The 16117-nt window shown below is 30.4% G+C and overlaps 1 protein-coding gene across 1 annotated transcript in view; it reads right to left on the bottom strand.

Moving 5' to 3' along the window:
* Positions 1–246: 246 nt before the first annotated feature.
* LOC147801956 (putative ATP-dependent RNA helicase spindle-E) overlaps positions 247–16117 on the bottom strand; it is a 47945-nt gene continuing 32074 nt past the window's right edge. Inside the window, exons 7-8 of the mRNA XM_087154369.1 lie at positions 5662–5871; positions 247–486 (exon numbers count right to left, since the gene is read on the bottom strand). The gene's annotated coding sequence lies outside the window, so the exon portion shown is untranslated. The remainder of the gene's footprint in view (positions 487–5661; positions 5872–16117) is intronic.

Below are 16117 nucleotides of genomic sequence, written 5' to 3'. Positions count from 1 at the left end.
AAAAAATAGTTAAAATCATGACATTTCATGACAAATTTTGTTCGATACCGAATTTCATGACTTTTCAGGTGCGTGGATACTCTATACATAGCACAAGTCGACACAGTAAAGAAAACAATCTCATTTTCGAAACGGTCAAATTAAGCACTTTTTAAAAACACCCAATGAAAAAAAGTCCCTTTAAGTGTTTCGAAATAACGAAAATAAGCATCTTTAAGCACCTTTTTAAAAACGTTACTCACAATGTATAATATAAAAATATTGAGAATGACTCTTTATTTTTGGACAATAATTGTTTATGTACACAAATGAAAGAAAAACAATGCTGATGATATGATTATTTACAGAAAAAAACATTCCGCAGTTATTTTATTTTCCTTTCCCTCCTTTGATGAGATGTGCTGTCTTAGGTGGACCAGTAAATCTCGCTTGGAAACAACATCGACTGAGCAGAGCTCGCAGCGGATGAGTTCGAAATCTCTGCTCCTGCAAACAAATCAAAACTCTTTAAGTAACAGTTACTCAAAATTACTCTTTTATCGAGTTTGAACTCGAAAGGGAAAAAGTTTCGACAATTGTGTCAAACTGAATTACTTGTTTAACGAAGAAATAGCTTACCTTCAAACTTAATTTAATAACTTAAAAACAAATTATAATAATTTAATAATTTATAATTATTAAATTTATTATAATTATTGATAATTATATTTAATAATAATTTAACAAACTTAATTGTGTCACAGAGTGAAAAACCCTGATGTTCAAAAAATTGATATTAATTTATATATCATACATATTTCATGTTTAACATAACTTTTTGAACTAACATTTATATTGACAAATGAAGAATATGACACCTTTTCAGTAACTACTGAAGAATATGACACCTTTTCAGTAACTAATGAAGAATATGACACCTTTTCAGTAACTACCAAAAATTATGACATCTTTCACAGTAACTAATGAAGAATATGACTCCTTTTAATTCACAAAACTTACTTTCAATTACTTACTTCACAATTTTACTTTCTACAAGAATCACGATATATTACGCGTCGATACAAATCGTGATATTGGATTTTGAAATCCCGTGAATCGTAATTGCGACGTACGATTTTCAAATTGCGTGAATACGAATCACAACGCGTAGCTTTAAAACAGGTGAATACCAAAATCAATGTTTGATATTAAAATCACGTGAATAAGATTAACAATATTAGCAGATTGCAAAGCACAAATACAAACTGTGATATTAGACTTTTAAATCCCGTGAATCGTAATTGCGATGTACGATTTTCAAATTGCGTGAATATGAATCAGAACATGTAGCTTTAAATCAGGTGAATTCCAAAATCAATGCTTGACATTAAAATTGCGTGAATGAGAATCGCAATATTAGAAGATTCCGGCGCAGTTCCAATCAAATAAAATGGCGAAAGAATCGCATAAGACTTGATTCTTCACGGAAGAATGTACGTAAATGTTGCGTTAACGGGATAAGCGGAATTCTGCGATACTCGTGCAAAAATCGCATGCCCAGCTTCTAGTTTTTATTCCGGCTGTTTAATGATGATTTACAAGATCTATAATATTATATAATAAATCAGAAGATCATAAAGACACAGTTTATATCTATATATATATATACGTTTAGAGTGAAAAGAAAAGGCATACAGTGGGTGATCGGTTAGCGAACATAATCCGTTCCAAGGCAATGTTCGCTATCCGAATTGTTCGTTAACCGATCATCGATTCACCATAGACTTCTATGTGAAATCGATTAATTCCTAAAAATTAAATTTAGACCCTAAAAATTAAATTTAAAAAAATTTACAATTTCTTATTAAGTTTTTTAAAAAATAATACATACATATAGTTTTGCAGATTAATCAGTCCTTTTCATTTTTTGCTTATGGAGCGTTGAAGAACATGTCCAATGTCGATTGCTTTTCTCTCTTTTTCTGGATTTTCCGGAAGTTATTAATAGCATTGTCTTTGTAAAAATCCTCAACCCTACTGACATCAGCTTAGTTTGGGTGCCATTCTAAGACCATTGCTCTGACATCCTTCCACTTTTTCAAAAGATCTTTAACGGCAGATGTCGGCATTGGTATCCTCTTTCGTCTAAATGTATCCTCTTTTGTTCAGAAGGAGATACATTTCGCTGTGTTTCTTGGTGTTCTTCATTCAAAATGTCTTGGAGTTCTTCTGTCTTCAGTTAATCTGCATGTCCCATTATGAGCTCTTCTATGTCATCCTCGTTCACCTCCAATTCCAGATCTCTAGCAGTTGTCAAAATTTCATCCACAATTTCAGGGGTGTCTCCCTGATCACCTCCGTCACCTTGAACGAAGGATGGACACAGCTTCCGCCAAGCAGAAATCAACTGTCACTGTGTGACTTCTGACCACGCCTTTTGAATGATACGAATAGCTTCAAGAATGTCAAATTTTTCTTTACAAAACTTTTTTGAAGTTATTGTTGAGGAGAATTGGCTTGCTTCAAAACACCGACAAAACAGCGCGCGAGTGTACAATTCCTTGAAAGCCGCGATAACTTCCTGATGCATCGGCTGAATCAGCAAAGTCGTATTCGGAGGTAAAAACTGAACTGTCAGCCAGAGAAAGTCTTTCAACAAATTATCTTCAAGATCCTTTGGATGTCCTGGTGCAATGTCCAACACGGCAAGTCATTGGTATCAAGGTAGTCCTTGATGCTCGGGGCATAAACTTCAAATAGCCATTCTTTGAAAATATACTGCGTGACCCATGCCCTCTGATTCGATCTCCACATTACTGGCAGTTTGTTCTTAATTATGGAATTTTTTTTGAATGCCCTGGGATTCTCAGAGTGGTAAACGAGAAGTGTTTTAAGCTTTATAATAATAATTATTGAATGTCCTCTAGATTTAAATTCATTGTTAATTCAAGTTTCATTTAGTAATTATCAATACTAAGCATGCTTTAAACATTTCTCTTTTCAGTGATCTTATTTTGTATGCAAAATGATAACAAACGTTTAATAGTACTTTTTTTCAGGCAGAGAAGTGTTCGTTAGAATTAGTTTTGTTCATTATCCGAATATGTGTTCGTTATCCGAACACAAAAAATCTTTCTTGAAAGTGTTCGTAAACCGATCTGTTCGTTAACCGATCACCCACTGTATTTTTGAAGTAATGTATTGAAATACCACAATTCTATAAATGCCAACCTGGAAGTCCTAAAGTGAAGGTGAGACAATTTTATTTAAACTGTTACATAATACAGGGTGCGTAGCCAAATCTTTCAACAAAAAATAAGCACCTTTTAAGTACTTTTTAAGCACTATATACATAAAGAAAATAATTTTCAAAGACTTTACATGATCATGATAAGATAACTAGTTTCTGACAAAGAACTCTTTTCGTGATTATATTAGCCACCATAAAAAAAACAAGAGATTTTCCGGTTAAATTTCAGACGCTGGAAAATGAAGCCTGAAATTGAGAATATCGCGCAAAATGCAGCAGAGTTGCACACGAGAGAGCAATAATCTCACTGAACTCAGCTCAGTGGATGCACAAGCGGACTCACAAGTACTTCATCTAACATGTAAAATGATCGACGCTTTCATACGCTATGAGCCGAGAGTACAGCGAAATAGATTGCGGTTGAATGAATTGTAAAACGTTACATAGAACATTGAGAAAAATCACGCTTTTGCATAATATATGGCGAAAATCGACAGGGTAATCTCATTTTGTAAAAGGGAAAATTGAGCACTTTTTAAAAACACCCAATGAAAAAAAGCACCTTTATGGGCTTTTTAAATAACGAAAATCGAAAATAAGCACCTTTAAGCATTTTTTAAAAAAAGCAACGCACCCTATTATAAAAGCCAAAATTACAGCATAACCAACAAGATTCCCCCCTACCAAATCATTTTTTAAAAGGTTTCTAAGATCTTTAAATTGGATGATAAGAAGAACAATGGCATTGTTTAAATTTGAATGAAAAAAATTCAAACATTTTTCCTCTTATTAATGCTTTTTAAAAATAATATTTCTATTAAGTAACTTTCAGAAACATTATTAAAATTTATCAAATTGTGTTCTCCATTGATCTTTCTTTTTAGTGCAAAGAGAAGTAACAGTTTTACCAGTTAGGTTCGAAATTGGCAAAATATGAGTCTATAACAGGGTGCATAGCCAGTTTTTCAATAAAAAAAAAGCACATTTTAAGTACTTTTCAAGCACTCAAAAAATATTTTTAATCACATTCAAAAAAAAAAAAAAAAATCATAATTAGGATTTGTGCAGTAATAAAAATTATTCTTTATATCTTTTGAAGTACTTAATTTGCAAACATAAAATCAATAACATTTTCAAAAATTTGACATAATCATGATGATATAACTAGTTTCTGATAAATATTGCAGAGAAAATTACGAAAATAATGCATTTTTTTTGTAATTTAGAACACCAATCGATATGGCAAAGAAATAATCTCTCTTTAAAAGATAGAAAATTAAGCACTTTTTACAAACACCGATGAAAAAAAAGCACCTTTTAAAAAACATAAATCAAAAATAAGCACTTTTAAAAAATGCCACGCACCCGTATAAGAATGTGCACCGAAGAACGGATATTGGGATGTCTAGATTTTGTAATATTGGTTTTAGAATGGCCTATGTAGGGCCTACAAAGGCTAAATAATGGATATAAAATATCAGGATAATCTGAAAATTCTACATCGGGCCGATATTGGAAAAATAAAGGCCTCTCGAACCGTTACTGAGCTGAGATTCATGACTATTGGCCCAAGTTATTTTGCTGCCAGGGTTTATTCATTTTTCAACATGAGCATACACTCATAACAAATTAATATGCAGTCAAACTTATATATAACAAACTTCCATTTTTCGAATTTTTTCAAGGAACCAAAAACATTTCGGATATTTTTTCATAAAATAACTTCCAATAGAGAAATGAGTTTTCTATTTAATGAACTTTTCTATGAGATCCACTTTCCCTATTTCCCAAAATACATCAGAACATTTTAAACTTGTTAACTCATTTTATGGGGGAAATGACCTTGAATTAATTTTCGAAGCCACTGCTTTATGAAGTGTATTACTTTTTTCTCTAAAAATTATCTTAGAGAAAGCAGTAAATTCCCTTTTTGTTTGCATTTCAAACGAAAAACTCAATTTAAATGAACAGATTTAATCCGTAGAAATTTAACTTAAGAACACATGTGGTAATGTATGTTTAAAATTACTTTTACAATAAATGCACCTATAATTTTATACATAAATTTACCCTTTTCTTAGTTGAAAATGTATATAGCATGATTGTGTAACACTGGATAATGTTTTGCTCTATTCTTGCTTTCCATGCAGATTTATTTTATGGTTAAGATTTATAAAATAAATAGTAGATACTAGTTTACAAGATAAAAGTGCTTCATTTGCTATTTTTATTATGTCTGGTGTTTATGAATTTAAAACCTGTTTTGTGTCGTTTAAGTGTTTCAAAAGGGGATTTTCTATTTAAAGTATTTTCCATACAACGAACTTATAATCAGGATTTAGCGACTTCGTTAAATAGAGGTCCGTTTGTAAAACGACTTGCTAAATGAGATGATCATAACCAAAGGAATAGAAACAACACAAAGGACTCACGTTAAGTCTTCGACGACTGAATACAGATTATCCAACATTCTTTGCGTTCCCTTGGAGACAACAAGACTGGGAGGTTTCAATAATGGCAGGACGTCCGGATGATCGGCACTTTCGCTGAACGAAGTCTCCAGTAGCAAATGAGATTCCACCTGGTCCCACAGATGAGGATTTCTACTATGTTCAGGTTCTTTGGGCTGCCTCTCAAGTACCCTTGAAAAAAATCAAATAATTTAATACCTTACAATGAGCAATAATTGAAGCCCTGAGGGTCACAGTAACTTTGCAACAATTTTTTTAAATAAAGGTATAATCATTCATTTTGTGGATGCTTTAGATGCTCATTTAACTTATAATCAATACTTTATCTTAAAAAAATAAGAAATTTTTTGATTTTTTTTTTAAATTTTAAAAAAATTCAAAGTTTTTAAATCCCTAAGGCTTTTTTATTTTAACATATTTCAAAATAAATTTTTTTCCTTAGTGCTTACGATATTCATCTTAACAATTTTGTGCATTCATTTGCTGATATATCAATTAGAATATTTTTTAATGATTATTTTGTAAAAAAGTTGAAAAAAATGGTTAAAAATTCTTGTTAGGTATATATAACATGCTGCAAAAATTGTAGTACATTAGGGAACCGATTATACGGAACGATCGGGAACATCGCTATTCCGGATAACTGGTTTTTCCGGTCTTCTGAATCGCTACAAAAAGCCATTTGTTTATTGTTAAACCCAACAAAAAAAATGTTTTTTTGGAAATAATCTTAAAAAGAAGAAAAAACGATGAAGGAATACACTGATTATTTCCAAAATGATGGTAAGGTTAACATCTTTCAAAAAAGAAATCCTATAATCTTATAAGGAAAAAAAATTTTTTTTTAAAAAATGGCGCGAAAATTTATCGAATTTCGTTCCGGTTTTTTGGTTTTCTGATTTCCGGATAACGGGTTCTCTACTGTACCCCATGAAATGCTTATTCCATGCACAGTTTAACTAAGTGCATTATACTTAAGGTAAAAGAGTTTACTTCAAAGCGTTATCTTAAATAAAAAAAATTCCTTAGGGATTTAGTTAAGATTAAAACACAAAATTATCATCTATGAGAAAAAGAACTTTAAAGTCCGTCTGCTGAGCAAGTTTCTGTTTTAGGGCAATCTAAAATCATTTGCAACTTTTTTAAAAATGTAGATAGAGAGATGATTTTTTTTCCAGGGCATTTGAAATAGTTTGAAGTTTTATAATAACCAAAAAAAATTTTCTCTTGATATTTTGGTCATTTTTTGGGTACTGTGACCCCTTAAAGTTCAAATAAATACAGTTGAACCTCATTAATGCGAAATATCGCTTTACATGATACACATGTTTCGTCCTGTGAGTCAGCAATCAATTATTATTCTATTTTACATATTTAACATGAAATTTTAAAGCTGATTATCACTTACAGGGTGGCCACTCAAATCAGATTTCAAATTTCCCTGATTTTTCCAGGTTTTCCAGTAAAAATCTTACAGCGTGCTATTTTTTTCTTCCTATCATTAATTGTAGGTGGGTACAAAAAATGTGTCAATATTATGAAGTATTTTATTTAAAATGTTATTCTCAATACATCATATTGAATAGATGTGGAGGAAATAATACATTTAGTAATGTAGAATATGTTGTTTCTAATGAATAAATTTTTTAAAAAATTGTTAAATAGTTTTTGTACAAAATGTACCAAATAGCGAATACAGAGTGACCCTTGGATAAGTCCTGTTAAAAAAAACCTTGGATAAGTACTGTTTAAAATATTTTCATTGAGCAAAAGAAAATAATTCCATGTGATTATACATCAATAAATTTTTACATTTATTTACATTTCAATACAGAGCCATTTTATGATGTATTTGATCCAAACAGTGCTCTTTATAAAATACACTGATACAATTTTCTTTCAACCAATATCCAAAGTCAAATGTTTAAATAATGTTGTTTGTTTTGAATTAGCATTATTATTTTAAGAGATATCCAGTATTTGTAAAGGCAAAATTGTCAAATTTTGCCTTTATCGTCCAGTGACCGAGAGAAGTCACATAGAAAATCTGAAACCCATATGTACAAAAATAAGTTCCTTCTACATTCCACGTAGCTTTTGTCCATAAATTATTTTTCATTCAATAGTTATAGCCGTTTGTAATCGCTACATTCATTTTGAAATACACTGCGCAATACAATCCCCCTTTTAAGCTTGGACAATTTCATTTCTTACACCAATAATGTAAAAAAAAAAATTACTATTGCCCTGTGATAACTAGTGTTCTGGCTTGGATGCCCGTAAAAAAAAAATCTAAAAACTGCATTGCTAATGGTTTCAGATTGTTATTATTTGCTTCAACACCAAAATAAACCCGCAAAGTTTATTTATTATAATAAAATATCTAACAATATATATATATATATATATATATATATATATATATATATATATATACATACATAGAGAGAGTGAGGAAGAGAGAGAGAGAGATAACATTTTTTTATTATTATTAAGAGTAAAAAAATGTAAGAAGATTCATAAATTTATTCCTTTCTTTAAAATCTAATAATTCAGGGTTGCCACTCAAATCTGTAAAAGAAATTCTGTGTGTTTTCCCCCTTACATATTATAAACAATATCTGGGTGGGTAGCGAAATCTTTCAACAAAAAATAAGCACCTTTTAAATACTTTTTACGCACTCAAAAATTTTTTTAAAATTTTCACTATACACATTAACAAAATGCAAATAATTTTCAAAGACTTTATATGATCATGATAAAATAACTAGTTTCTGACAAAGAACTCTTTTTTCTTGATAATATTAGCCATTAAAAAATGATTCAGAAATTTTTCAGTTCGATTTCAGAGGGTGGAAAATGAAGCCAGAAATTGGTAATATCTTGCAAAATGCAGCAGGGTTACACATGAGAGTGCAAGAATCTCATCAAACATGTAAAATGATTGGTCCAACGAATCATATTCCAATGGTACGCCGAAATGGATTGTGGTTGAATGAATTGTGAAAACGTTGAATAGAACAATGTGAAAAGAATGCTTTTGCATAATACATGGCAAAAATGGACATGGTAAAGAAAAAAATATAATTTTCGAAAAGGAAAAATGAAGCACTTTTTAAAAACACCCCATGAAAAAAGCACCTTTGCGGGCTTTTAAAATACTGAAAATCGAAAATAAGCACCTTTAGACACTCTTTAAAAACACTACGTACCATGAATATATTGAGAGAAAATATACAATCATTGTGCTCTAGTCCGAAATTATAAAACAATTTGTCATAATAAAGAAAGGATAACGAAACTGAGTAACTAAAATGGATTAAAAAAAATTCCAACATTCCAAAACTCTTGAGGCATAACTCTTAACTCTTGAGGTTTCAAGTTCCTGAATTGAAACATCCAATTGACAACACTCAGAAACGATTAAGAATAATAGAAGAACTTTGAAGATGCACCTAATGATGGTCGGTTCAAAAAAAAAATTGGATATTTTTTAATCCCCAATTGCTTAAATTACGATATTATGAAAAATGGATGAATTCTCCGACAATGATAATTCTCAGGGCTTACGAATCCAACATTTTACTTTTAGACACTAGCTTTTTTCAATTTTTGAATTTTCATTCCAGATTCTAAACTTAACAGGATCCAAGTTTAGAAAAAGATTTATACTTGTTTATTATTTCGTTTTTAGTTTTAAAACTAAATATTCTTATAAGGAGTGGTAAAACTTTGTAGCATTTTTAATTGAATGTTACCATTTCTTAATATTTAAGCTGCTTTTTTTAAATAATGCGTTAAAAAAAACCAGATAACTCAAATTTGGATTCTATTAAATGTTTTATAAGTCTCTTTGGAATCATTTAATTGCACCAATAATAGAAGTATTTTTGGAGGAATTAGAAAAAATGGTGTGAGGCTTAGAAGATCAAATCTAAAGCTTTATCACTCGTATAATGAACCTGACATTATTAACTTTATTAAACGACAAAGAATAAAATGGGCAGGTCGCCTTATTAGAATGGACGAAGATTGTACCACAAAAAGAGTTTTCAATGCTAGACCAGTTGGCACATGAAAAAGAGGCAGGCTGAATTGGAGATGGATAGATGGCCTAGAGAAAAACCTTTCGGTCTTAAAAACTAAAAATTGGAAAACACTTGCAAAAAAATTTGATGGTTAGCCTGGAAAAAACTTCTTGAGAAGGCCAAGGCCCATCCTGGGCTGTCGAGCTATTGATGATGATAAATAATAGATATTTATACAAGTTTATTTGGACGAATTATGAATTATAGTAGTAGTCCAGACAAAGCTTGATGGTTTTTGTACCTTTTCTCCCACTAGCAACAGTCAATTATGTTTATAATTTACTAAATTATAATTTACAAAATTCCTCCAATTATTTTTTAAATGATATAATTTAGCTTAACTATTTTTCTACCTTATAATTGAATAATAAATAGCTGTATTTTAATCGTTCACATATTTCCATTTCACTTTTTTATTAGTAAAGGGGACATATTTTTCTTTTTATATCCCTTTCTTCTGTTCACTGATATGCAAAAGCACAATGCATTTAGTCACCTCGTAAATGAAAGAGAAATCGAAACCAGCATGCCACTGCTTTATGTTTCATTGACAGCAGCTTATCGAAAAACGATTCTTTCGAACACACAGGAGAAAATGAAACATTTGTCCTTTTTCAGCCCCCTCTCCACATTCTCCTCTACTCGAATTCAAGGATGAGCCAAATTTTAACTTTTTTCAATTGTTCCAGTTAACAAAATGGTGAAAAAATGGAGCGAAATGTTTTCCCGTTTACTGAATACCGGATAAATGGTTCTGTACTGTAGTTTAGTATAGCTGAAATATCTTCCATAAATATCCCCATCAGGGTGCGTAGCCAGATTTTTCAACAAAAAATAAGCACCTTTTAAGTACTTCTTATGCACTCAAAAAATATTTTTAATCACTTTAAAAAAAAATTCATAATTACGGTCTGTTCAAAATTTATAAACATAAAATCAATAAAATTCGAAAACATTATCACCAACTTCATATAATCATGATAAAATAACTAAATTCATATAAAAAAAATTCAGAGAAGTTATGAAAATCATGCATATTTTTTTGTAATTTAGAAAGACAGTTGACATGGTGGTGTTGATCCTTCAGTTTACATAATATACTTGAAAAGTAACACTAACAGGGGTCTATTTATAAGAAATTTGGGTTTGTTAACGGACTCTTCACAAAATATCTTTTCATAAAAACAGACCCTTCACAAAATGATTTTTCTTTTTATCGGACCCTTTACAAATTTTTTTATCTTCATTATTGTTTTGTTAATCCAATAAACCCTTCCCAGGGCAGAAAACAAGAAAGATGGATGTAAATGAATGAAGTTTTGTCATCGGCAGACGACTCTTCCATTATTTGTCCGAAATGAATATTCTGCGTTCAGCAGTATAGGCTAAATACCAAACATTTGCACGTATATTCCGGCGCATAATGCGCACCTGTAATTTCTAATACTTTTTTTAAATTTTGAGGGTAAAAAATGTCTGACAAATCTGTCCTGGTTGCGTAAGAAAACCAGAAAGCCTTTTAGTGTGGGACATGTTTAGATCCCACCTTACAGATAATACAAAAAAATTCTTGAAAGAATGTAACACCGACATGGCAGTTATTCTGGGCGGATTAACATCATTAGTTCAGCCATTGGACGTCTGCTTAAACAATCCATTTAAAGCCAATTTAAAAAAACAGTGGAACACTTGGATGTTGGAGGGTGTGAAAACCTTTACGAAAGGAGGACATATGCGTCATGCAAGTTTGGAAACAGTGTGCAAATGGATATTAAAAGCATGGGATGAAATTAAGCCAGAGATAGTTAGAAAATCATTCAAAAAATGCAGCATTTCAAATAATCTGGATGGATCAGAAGATGACTGTTTATTTATGGATGAGGGTAACACACATGATGAAGACGAAACGGATTGTGATGACGTGCCTGAAGAAATAACGGAAAACGAATATAATGAACTATTTATGTAATAACGAAAAACGAATATAATGAACTATTTATGTAATAACGAAAATCAATAAAGTATATAGGTAAAATAAAGGTATTTTTCTAAATGAAAATTTTTTTAATCTATAATTTTTTATATTCGGCGTATACCACGCACCCGTAAATTCCAATGTTATTTTTTGTATTAAAAGTGCGCATTATACGCCGGAATATACGGTATGTTGCATCTCTAATCTAGAAGCTGTTAATTTTTTTAAATAAATTTTTCTAATTATAATTTTACAGTGCTGAGCATAATCTTGTATCTATTTACAATTTAAAAACTCCTAGAAAAAGTTTTTTGCAATAATCGGACCCTATTTGAACAAATTCATAAAAGCAGAACCCTGATTGAAAGAATGCGAGTAATTTTTTACACAAAACCGGACCTTTCACAGAATGTCTGGACAGACCCCTGACTAAGGAAAATTAATGTGGTACTATTGTACAGTGAAGAATAAAAATTGTAACTCCAAACTACTTTCATCTAACATTCAGAAATCTTTCTTACTAATATCAAAATCTAATGATCTAAAAGCGTCTGAAAAATAGAATTTATTTCTATTTATAGCTTTTATTTTTTTTTTAAGAAAAAAAATGATAAGTTAAAGTTCTATAGACATACATTATTTAACAAAAATTTTGATTGAAACAGGGGTAGAAGTGACCAATGAGAAAAAAATAGGATTGTTTTGAAAAAAATATAGGATTTTCTATGAAAAAAATATAGGATTTTCTGGAATAAAAAATAGGGCAAAAAAGATCTAAATTAAATTGAAAAGCACGGATGATATATGAATAACTTTAAAACTTAATTATAAAACACTATAAAAAATTTGATAAAAAAAATTATATAAACAATTTTCCGCAGTTGAATGGTGATTGGCGTCGCATGATTTTTATTATCAAATCACTTAACTCATTGTATAAAGTGTGAATCAATGAGTTTTTTTTAATGTAATAGCTTTAAAATATTATCAAAAATTGATCCAACACTGATAAGGAAATGTAAATAAGCTGATAATAAAGGATCTTCTAAGACTTTTTTAATGCTTGGAAATCTATAAAGCTTTACCAAACTACTTTTCTGTTTAGGTAGATCTTCTATAAAACACTCCTCTAAAGAAGGCAAAAGATGCAGGATTCTTTCGCAGACAGTAACAACAGAAAGCCATCTGTTGCTCACGTATCGCAACACTTTAGAATATTCACAACCAAAATTATCAATTTCCTTTTTGAGATCCTCTTTCCTGGAAGGAAATTAGGAAAGCCATGAATAAATGTTTTCCAAAAAGTCAATAATATTCCCAAATTCTTCAATAGCTAAACCTTTTCCAAGGGCATTATGAATAACATGTAAATTACATGTGCCCAAATTTATTAATCCATACTTCCCAATCTCTGTAACTTCTTTGTCGAATAGTTGAAAAACACATTTATTAACATTCGGCCCATCAGACCCAAGCATCACTATATGCTTTAAATCTATTTCACAAGAATTTAGAATTGATTATATTGCATTAAAAATGTAAATGTTGAGAGCAGTTGCATGCCCCAACAATTCTGAACCCAAGTATCTTTCGGATATACCACCATCACAAGAGCACCAATATCGAATGTGCACATCAAGTTGTTTCAAGTTTTGCTCATTAAGGGTCTCGTCAAACATTAATGAGTAATAAGGTTTTTCTCTCTTGAATTCGTTGGTGATTTGCTTCAAAAAGTAAGGACCAAGTCCATGTGATATAGAATAAGACACTTTGGTGGAACATAAGGTCATCCCAGTGCACAAATTTGAGTCTGGGAAGACAGATGAAAATACTTCTTTTATAGCATCCTGCGACAAAAAAGGAATAATTGTTCAGGGCAACATGGATTGTCCATATAATTTCAGATCGCAATATTTTGTCTTCAGAAGTAAGAGTCCATACTTTTTTTGATTCAGTAGAGCTGGCTCCTGGCTCCAAACAAACACTATTGCCAGCAGCAATTACGAGACGCTTTTGAGAAGTATCCTTTTTCTCATTATAAGTCTTTTTACGTTTTCTAGAGCTTGAATGCTGCAAAAGCTGAATTTTGCCACTATTACTGATGTTTACAGTAGGCATTATAATCATCTTTACCTTTTTTGGTACCAGTCCTAAACTTTTTGACCATTGTTTTTATCCTCTAAATCAAGCCAATCATCACGAAATCGTGTCAAATGATTTGGCATCTTCTACTTGTACTTATAAATTAAACACAATAAATATAAAAACAAATTAATCAAAGATAATAAAATAAAAACTTAAATAATCTAATTGAAAGTTAACATTTTGAAGCAAAATATTAACATAATTTAGTTTGCCATCTACTCAGAAAAAAAAAGTCATAGAAAGTAGTATAAGCTTAGAAAGCACTAAAACAAGAGATAGGGAAGGGGGGAGAACACTATGTGTTCACTTACCCATTGTCATTAAGCAGTATTGAGTACAAGTGAATTTCAAAATGATCATGACTAATTGAGGAAAGAAAAATCTAGAAAATTGTCTTCTATAGTAAAAAAAAAAATATTAGAGGGAAAAAATATAGGCCAATTTTGAAAAATATAGAAAATAAAGGAAAAATAGGAGGCTTTCTTAGCTTTTTGTAAAAATATAGGAAAAATAGGAAATATAGGAGGACTTCTACCCCTGTTGAAATACATATATTACTGTCATGTCTTCTCTAACATTATAATTTCAGTTATTTTTATTCTTTTTGTTCTTAAACTTACATCTTCTGAATTGCTACATACTTCAAAATGCTTGCATTAGTAATTCACAATTATTTTATACTTATATACTCTATAACCTTTCATTTTTATTTGGCATTAAAAGATAATTTTATCAACAAAAAAAAAAGTTATAGAATATTTGCAAGCCAGTGTTATTATAAGTATTTAAATTTTCATGAAGTAATCATAGATTAAAGACATAATAATGTATACAAAAGAGAGGCGATTCAAAGTAACTCACTTTTCTGCTTAAAGTGTGGACATCGTGCGTGTTTTCGGACTTCCAAGAGACTTGAACATCGTTTGAGACATTTTCAAACACTGATCCTTCCATGTTGCCATAGAGACTTGCCTTCTCTCTCACCTCATGATTTTGCTGCACGTGTGGAAGGAGACAATAATTAGTGATCAGAAAGTTTTTCAGCCAAATTTTTTCAACAAAAAATTAGCACTTTTCAAGCACTCAAAAAATATTTTTAAGCATTCTAAAAAAATATAATAATTAAGATACATGTACTGATAAAATTTTTTTTTTCTTCTTCCTGTTGTTGAAAGTTCCTCATGCAACGAAACATTATCAAAATGCAAGATAATTTTCAAACACTTTACATGATCATGATAAAATAGCTTGTTTCTGACTAAGAAATCTTATGCCACGAAATTATACACAATTTTAAATACATTCAATATGAAAGTGGCTCATTCTATTTTTTAAAATTAATTATTTTACTTTATCATGAAAAAAAATTTAATTCAAAATTATAATTCGGGTTGTTCAGGCCAAATTTACTACCGTTAAGCGGTACCTTCACAAATTCAACTTTAGGAAAAACGGTAGTTTCACTAAATACTTTTCATTAAAATTTTATTTTTGCATCCCATAAGAAACGATAAATCCATATTTTTGTGTTGATTTTTTAATATAATTTTTAATTTTCACAAAATAGGTACCTCTCAGAAAAAGTTAGATAGACCCCTGTAATTAATTCAACTATAATTTGAAAAAAGGTTATCGAGTGTATTTTTTAGATTTAAAAAGCTGTTTATAAAAGCATGCTCAACAAAACATTCAAAAGATTAATATTATTGATCTTTGCAAATCTCTTGTAAAATGCAGCAGAGTTGCAGAAGAGGGAAGTCAATAAATGCACATGCGAAATAGCACATATTTCCTGAAACATGTAAAATGATTGGCACTTTCTAACGCTACGGACCAATGGCACGTCGAAATGAATTGCAGTTGATTGAATTGAGAAAACAATGAATAGAACAAAGTGAAAAACATGTTTTTTGAATAATTTATAGCCAAAATTGAAGAAAAATATCATTTTAGAAAAGGGAAAATGATACATTTTTTAAAAAACACCAAATGAAAAAAAAAGCATCTCTAAGAGCTTCAAAAAAAAAAAAAAAAAAAAAAAACGAAAATTAGCACCTGTAAGTACTTTTTAACAAGGTTACAAACATTAGCATTTTTTTTACTTGCTCGATTCAAGACAACTTCATTATAAATCTACATTAACTTTTGCTAGCTTTTTCAACAGTTACTTTTCCAGGGGTGATTGTGAGCCCAAGTCAAAATTCCAGAA

Source organism: Parasteatoda tepidariorum, chromosome 11 (genome assembly GCF_982258835.1).
Source record: "Parasteatoda tepidariorum strain Cologne lab strain chromosome 11, Ptep-v5.0, whole genome shotgun sequence".
Taxonomy (NCBI): Eukaryota; Metazoa; Arthropoda; class Arachnida; order Araneae; family Theridiidae; genus Parasteatoda; species Parasteatoda tepidariorum.
Note: the sequence above shows the minus strand (reverse complement) of the source record. Positions and strands in the feature narration are given on the sequence as shown.